Below are 8,287 nucleotides of genomic sequence, written 5' to 3'. Positions count from 1 at the left end.
ACTATTTATTTCAGAATCCCCTTCCCCTCCCCCATTTCTGAAGAAGGGTCTAGACCTGAAACGTCAGCCTTCCTGCTCCTCTGATGCTGCTTGGCCTGCTGTGTTCATCCACCTCTACACCTTGTTATCTTGGAAATGTCATCGTGTGTTTGATTAAATTTTTTTTAAAAAGTGGCATGTTCAAAAAGAGAACAATGATAAACTCTGGTAGAGTACCAATTATCCACTTTTACATAAATCACCCCTATGAAAAGTGAAGCAATTGACTGTTATTAACCTTGTAGAATTGACAAAACAATCTATTTACTAAAGTGAAAGCATTTCATTTTGCATCAGTGTTTAAAATTGCTGCTGCAATTCACATATTTGAGCTTTACCTGAGCTACCTGGAACAGGAGGGAGGCAGCTGACTCGCTGTTCGTGAATGCTGCATCATGGAGAGAGCTCCTCAAATTTGGCATATGGCCAGAAGTTAGATGTCTTCCCTGCTTGAGAGGAAGACAGAATGAGAATTGGTTTTGATGATTGAACAAACTGAGTAGGAGTGAAAATATGTACATCTCAAACCTCCTAATATATTTAGACTCTACTGGCTCTTGAGCTGCCTGCCTTCCAAGTCTAATTGGTTAATCTCACAATAATAAAGAAGTTCCACTTAATAAGCCCTCAATTAGAAAACTTGGGTTGGGCCCTAATGTGGTGCAGTGATAGTGTCCCTACCCCTGGACCAAGAAGCCTGGGTTCAAATCCTACCTGCTCCAGAGGTGTGTAATATAATTTTTTTTTTTTTTTTTTTAGAAAGCCCTCTGTTTATACTTATTGTGGACTGTTCCAGTAGATGTCAATTGAAGATGCTTTCATTGCCAATTAGTTGTACTTCACTTTGATGCTTAAAGACGAAGGAATCGTATTGCTGCTCAGCCCAGGCTGCTTGTGAACTGGACTCTATGTAATTTGCTAAATGGACTTTTGCCTCTTTGTAATCCTCCTGACATGCTTCAGGCCTAATAACTTTAGAATGGAGAAAATCAAAATGTCTCCTGTTTTAAAATGTGCTCCGAGTAGAGTGCACTGTAACAGCAATTAACCCCTCACTACAGGCCTATGTGGAATGTGAAGATTACAAAAATTATGCAAGGTGTCCCTCTACACTCTCTTCCTTCCCCACCACAGAGACCAAATCGACGAATAGTTCAGTGGCTTGTCAGGAATGTACTACTGGAGGCTTTTTAATACACTTCTACCTTGATTGAGTCAAGAGCATGACAAAATGTTTCTGACGATGAAGACTTTCAAGAATGCTGTGCGTTAGTGGGTTCCAAGGTTCCTAATGATTAACAGTGCTATGTCTCCTCAGTTCAAATACTGTGTGGCTTGGAAGGGGGACTTGGTGTTGCAAAGCATCTGTTGCCCTATCCCTAGTAGAGGCTACATTCACTGCTTGCATTGTACAAAATCAACATTTGAGCAAATTTTCTTGGCTTCTTATGGTGCTTCAAAGCTTTATTATGGGATGTGAAACTTGGTTCACAGAAAACTTTGACAAAGGGTGGTAAGAGATCATTTGAGATTTATAAAAAATATATACGTGGAGTGAGATTAACAAATGAAAGGTGCCTTTGTGCCTATAGGTTATGTGATTAGATAAGGGGAATAAAATCCACACTCAGGCATTTTTGACCCAAATCATCCATTTTGATAATTCCATGTGTCAACATTTTCCTAATTATACTTGGCCACCTATAGCTACATTCTGTTCTCCTTCGTGTATTTATCCTTATCGTGGGCAGCATGGTGGCTCAGTAGTTAGCACTGCTGCTTCATAGCACCAGGGACTCCGGTTCAGTTCCAGCCTCAAGTGACTTGTGGAGTCTGCACATTCTCACTGTGTTTCCCATGAATGCTCCTGTTTCCTCCCACAGTCCAAAGATGTGCAGGCTAGGTGGGTTGGCCATGCTAAATTGCCCATAGCCTGCACGTCCCTGGACACTAGGTGGGTTAGACATGGGAAATGCAGGGTTACAGGGATAGGGTATGAGAGTGCGCCTGGGTGCGATGCTCTTTGGAGGGTTGGGATGGGCCAAATGGCCTGCTTCCACACTGTAGATATTCTATGATTCTTGAATATTGATACGATCCGCACTCTAATCTCTAATTCTATTCGGCTGTATGTGTGTTAAAATTCCTCATGCTTGTTATCCTAATTTTTTTTTTACAGTTAATTTTATATCCTTCTAGCCCTGTCAACCGCTAGTAATGGCACCCCTCATCATCCCATTTTCAAAAATCTTGATCAAATTGCTGCACAATCTCTTCTGAATGTAAGCAAGGCTGCTGATACACAGTTGTGTAAGTTACACTGTTTGTTTGCAGCTTGTTCATTGTCTGTCTTTCTGGTTTCCAACCCCTTCAACAATGAGAGCCGTTTCTACAGCTGGGCTGCCCAAAATCTTTGTGATTTCAAAAACCTCAATCAGCTCATCTCTCCATCTTTAACAAGAACAGTCCCAGCTTTGTTAATCAATTTATTGGAGAACCTTGAGTAACTAAAATTCAAGAAATTCTTAGGACCTGAAGACCATATCCAAGGATTCTAAAAGAGTAGCTGAGATGGTGAATGCACTGATTATGATTTTCTAACATTCCCTCCAATTCTAGGACAGTCCCATTGGATTGGTAGTTAGCAAATATAATTCCAATATTCAAGAAGGAGGGGGGATTGCAGCCAATCAGTCTGACATTAGTAATTTGGAAAGTGTTGGAATTGGGAGTCTCATCATTATGATCAGACAAAGTCAGCATAGTTTAATGAAAGGGAAATAATGTTTGATAAATTTATTAGAGAGTTTGAAGACAAAACTAGTAGGTTGGATGAAGGGAACTAGGATTTCTAAAATGCATTTGGTAAGGTGGCACACAAGGTTCATAAGGGCTTATGGAGTTACGTAATTGTTTCCTATTTGAAACAAATCATTATGAATAAACAGGACATTGTCATGTTAATGGCTATGACTACCAGAGTGATACAAGGATCAGTGTTGAGGCTTCAGCTTTTTGTTAGTTATATTAATGACTTGGTTGAATAAACTGGAAATGTATATAAGTTTCGTGACAAAATCAGGCTAATTAGTATAAACTGTGAAGACAGGCTAAAGAGAGACAGGTTTTCTGAATGGTAGGTCGAGGTTTAAATGAGGTGTGAAATTATATACCTTACTATTGTGAATGGAAAAGTATTTTGAAAAAATGTTCAGAAGGAGATGGTGTGCTCATTTAAAGAACACAGGATGCAGCTTCAACAAGCAATAGGGAGACAAATAGCATGTTAGCTTTATTGGAAGGGGATTGGAATATAAGTATAAGAAGAACATGAGGGCATAGTTTCGATAAGAGACCAATCATTTATGACTGAAATAAGAAATTTTATCATTCAAAGAATTGTGAATCATTAATGTTCTCTATCTATGTTATTGGATCAACGTCTGCTTCACTTGTATTGGTATCAGACTAAGAGTCATATTTCATAGACCTTTGTTAACCATATGATTTTAAAAACTGACAATGACCAGCTCATCTGTTTTTGTCATGTTGACTGAGGGATACATTGGAAAGGAAGAGACTGAGGATAACTCAAATGAAAGCAAAATATTGTGATGCTAGAAACTGGAATGCTGGAGAAACTCAGCAAGTTTTGCAAGCATCTGTGGTGAGAGAAGTACTTACTTTTTTTGAGTCCATTATGACTCAATAGTGATCTGAAGGAAAATCCTGCTCTGACTTGATCCCCTGGCTTCATGGCAATGGTAGAGTGGGCAATATGCCAGAATGAGATTTCTGCTCCTGATGGCTCATGGTACCTCACAGATGCCCAGTCTTGAGTTGCTAGATCTGTTTAAAATCTGTACCACTAAGTGCCATGCAACAATGGACAGTATCCTCATTGTGAAGATGGTACTTTGCCTCCTCAAGGACAGTGTGGTGGTCACTCTTACCGTTGTGAACCAATGCATTTACAATATGCAGTTCGGTGAGGATGAGGTCAAGTATGCTTTTCCCTTTTGTTTGTTCCCTCACTACCTGCTGCAGACCCAATCTAGCAGCTATGTCCTTTAGGACCTGACCAGCTCAATCAGTTGTGCTGCAGCTGAGCCACTCTTGGTGGTGGGCATTGAAATGCCCCACACAAAGTACATTTTGTGCCCGTGCCACCCTTGTTGTTTCTTCCAAGTGTTGCTCAACCTGGATTCATCAGCTGAGGGAGGATGGTATGTGATAACCAACAGGAGATTTCTTTGCCCATACTTAACCTGATGCTTTGAGACTTCATAGGGTCCTGAGTCACTATTGAGGATTCTCAGGGCAACTGCCTCTCAGCTGTGTACCACTGTGCTACCACCCCTGCTGGGCAGGCCCTTTCCAAGGATGGTGATGTTTCATTCTGGGACATTGTCTGTAGGGTATGATTCTGAGTGTATGACTGTGTCAGGATGTTGCCTTCATTCGGCTGCAGATGTTAGTAAGGAGGTCTTTGCAGGGTTGACAGGGCTGTGTTGTTTCCTGTGCCTAGGTTGATGCCAGAAAACTACCTAGGTTTCTTGATCACGACCAGTGACAATACCACTAGGCCATCGTCTTCCCTATTTGTTGCAATTAACTCCGTCTAATAACATAATCTAAAGAAAGTTCTGACATTAACACATACACAACTGGATTACAAAGTGGGGGGATACATCATTCAATTTGGAGTGAAGTGAAAGGGTTGCATTGACTGCTGTTTAAGGTTAGTAAGATGACTGTGTTCAGGCTGAATTAGATGGTTCTCCTGTGTTTGGCATTGAGATAGGTTTTAAGATGTGGGTAGACATCTTTTGTAGATAGTTGCTAGTTTGGGTTATTGTGGCAGATGGAATGGCCATTACCACAATGTTGACTACAGTGCCTCCTGTTGGTTAATGCTGGTAATGCCAACACTAGCTTTTGCCTGTCCAGACACTGAAAACAGTGAGTATGCCCCTGCTGGTTTTCCTTTCTGTTCCATCTCTAAAGGTTGGGGATTGATGAGCCTTTAATTCCCTATTCTGTATCAAGAGCCTGGTTCTGTTTGCATCTATATTCCTCCCATCTCTCCTTGGCCTGTCAGAACCACTTAACCACAGTTCATTTTGAATAAGGGGTCTGTGCACTGCTATGATGGTTGGCTGTTAAGCTCTGTGAACTGTGATGTTGGACTCCTCAAATCATCAATGGATCTCTTGGTGGAATCCATCTCAAGCACTCATCCATTGGTTAAAAGAAGGGTGTTTAGCCTGTTCAAACTCTCTTTGAGTTTGCTCAAACTGTGTCCAGCATTTTTGTAGGTACATCACCAGTACCAGCTCTTATGAATCAGGATGGCATTTTTGGTCATCTCGTGGCCTGGAGAATTCTCATTGGACAAGGGGGAATCAACCTCTCTCATTCTTCCCGTTGATCTGCTTTGCAGTGGAAGGATCCAAAACTTCAGTTGTCAACTTCAACTTCTTTGCCAGCTTTTCAATTGAGACAAAAAGAAGCTTTGTGCTCCTCATTGAACATTTGTATCAGTTATGAGCACTTTAAGATCATTACACTCTGTCATGCATTAGGGGCAGTTACCTCACTTGGATGGTCTTCATTGAGTAACAGTGCACCATTCTTTACTCCAATAAATCTACCTTAGTTTATTTTCCCACTGTTCCAACTGGAAAGCCCATTCTTTCTCCCATTCCTAGAATTACCTCCTTTTTATCTTTTGCGTAGATCTCCACCTCTGGTCTCTGCTGCTGTAGCTGTATCCTTGCTAATAATAGATTTGCTTAGACCGTAAGATGTGGGGGACAGAACCAGGCCAATTGGCCCATCAAGCCAGCTGTCTCAAAGAAACTGAATGAATTAGCTGTTTTGTCACGTACTCCAATGAGTACGGTGAAAAGTTGATAAGTCACCACTTACAATGCCATCTTAGGTACTGCTTCCTCCGTTACATTGAAGAATATTCTGTATCAGATCTGAATCCTGGATGACTTTTGAAAAGAGCCATATTTACTTCCAAAAAAACAAGGGTATAAGTACGAGCCTCTTAAATCTATTCCCTGTAGCATACAGCATCCTGTACGAATTCTAATTCGCCCGGTTCCTAACTTACTTTCACATTTTCCTTGGTTATGAATCTAAACTGTCAGAAATGTATTTTCTTATTAAAAGTTGAGGCAGCGGTGTTGGGCGGTGGGGAGGGGGGAATGCTGCAAATCCAAAACAGAAATATATATACGGCATGTCTATCGGCATCTGTAGGGAAAAACAACGGAACAACACATCAGGTATGACCTTTCTTCAAAAACAATAACTGAAAGCCCTTTGAGAGGAAAGTGACTATTGATTATGCAGTCTATCCATCAAAGCCTGAGAATGGTTGAAGTTATTAACTTCATGGTTATTGACGCTGGTTCAGATCTGCTACTGATCAGGGAGTAGCTTAAGGAAGTGACCAACTCTTGCAATGACACAGTATTAACAAATTGACCTTTTATATCAAGACACTTGCTTGTACTGATGGTTTCTGTTTTCACATCCAATGTTTCACCAGGATACATCTTCAATACTCTGTGAAAACAGTTTAATTGCTCAAGGATGTGGATTAATTGGTCAATATTGATGGCTGAAAGCATATTAATTTCTTGCACATTTTCCTTCAAGTCCTCTTGAGCATGTAACCATTAACTTCTGCAGTGCTAAAACATGAGAATATTCACATTCTGAACTCTGGTTCATTTTTGATTTATGCAATCCAATTCGATGCCAGTTCGGTCGCATGCGATCTCTCCACAACGTTTTCCTCCTCTGCTCCCATGGAATCTTGTCTATTGTTTTCATTGGTTCAAAGAATTGTTGTATTGTGGAACAGAGTATCTCCGGCTTTATAATTACAGGTGAGGCAAGGTATTGATATCATTTGGTTTTATTGCAGTTTAGCTCAGTAATGCAAACGTCCTATCCTGTTTTCCTTCTGGAAATTAGAGTAGACCTTTTAAATCTATTTCCTCATTCATCTCTATTTCTGTACTTTAGTTCCATTTTCAGTCTAGGATTCGATTTCCTTCTATCGGCCTGTCGTACCCCTTCAGTGGCAGCACCAAGTGATTTTCTCACCTCCCAGCATTTGCCGCCTTTTCTCTGCCATAACTCTACTAAACCTGCTTGAGTATATACATGTGCCATAGCATATCAATGGTATGTAAAATTAGCATTAAAATTGGGAATAGACTGCCTGGAAGGAAGACGCATTGAAAATGAAGTTTTTGCCTGTCTTGTAGGGAAAGTGCAGGGATGTAGGACCAATTAGATAGTTTAAAAAGCCAGCACAGACAGTGGGGCCAATATATGATATAAATTATGTGAGCCAAGGTTATGGCATGCATAAGCTTTCTTAGGGACTTTAGGTTGAAGAAACAGATGTGTTAAGTTAAAATGACACACCGATGTTTCTGAGCATTTGCGTCCAGCTTCATTCCCTGTCATAAAGGCTGATATTTACTGGGGTTGGCAGTCACCCCACACTGCACTTTAGTCTGGCTGCCATCTAACTGGATTGCCTTTTTTTTAAAACAGAAGTTTCCACTGTACTGAGACAAAAGAGGTGCTACCCCAAGGAAGCTACCTTCCAGAGACCTTAACACGAAACATATTTTTGAGCCTTATCTCTGCAGAGCAAATGTAATTGGGAATCCTTGCAACCAGGGAGGGACCCTGATATATAGAGTAACTGGGGAAAGATGGGCTTCAGCTAGATATGCTCTGACAAACACTCGAGGATTTGCACAACACCAGCTGTGGTCCTGTTGTTTCTCCTTTTTATTTCTGTTCTGACTGTGGTTGTCAGAAAACTGATTGGACCATTTCTAGTGCAGAGACTAGCATAATGAATTGTACAGGGGTGGGAATTTCCCACAAATGGAAATAGTTACCAGATTGGGGCAGCATATTTAAGTAATGAAGACCGTACTAAGAACAAATTTCCAGCACTGCTGTCATTTTGTCCTGATTAGAGAACTTTCTACAGCCACCAGCTTCGTTGGAGGTGTCCATGATAGGGGCTGGGGTGGGATCAATTGGATCTAGAGGCTCCATACCCCTAAGACAGGGTGACAGCAAGGAGGGCGCCAAGGGGCTATGGGGACTGCTTTGCTAGTTTAACCCTGAGGGGCTATTGGAACTGCCTTGCTAGTTTAGTACCCCTGCCAAGCTATGCTGGGTTTGGGCTCCCCAATAG

The sequence above is a fragment of the Rhincodon typus genome, chromosome 15, assembly GCF_021869965.1.
Source record: "Rhincodon typus isolate 14 chromosome 15, sRhiTyp1.1, whole genome shotgun sequence".
NCBI classification, from domain to species: domain Eukaryota; kingdom Metazoa; phylum Chordata; class Chondrichthyes; order Orectolobiformes; family Rhincodontidae; genus Rhincodon; species Rhincodon typus.
The sequence above is the reverse complement of the archived record's forward strand: the minus strand, read 5'-3'. Positions refer to the sequence as shown.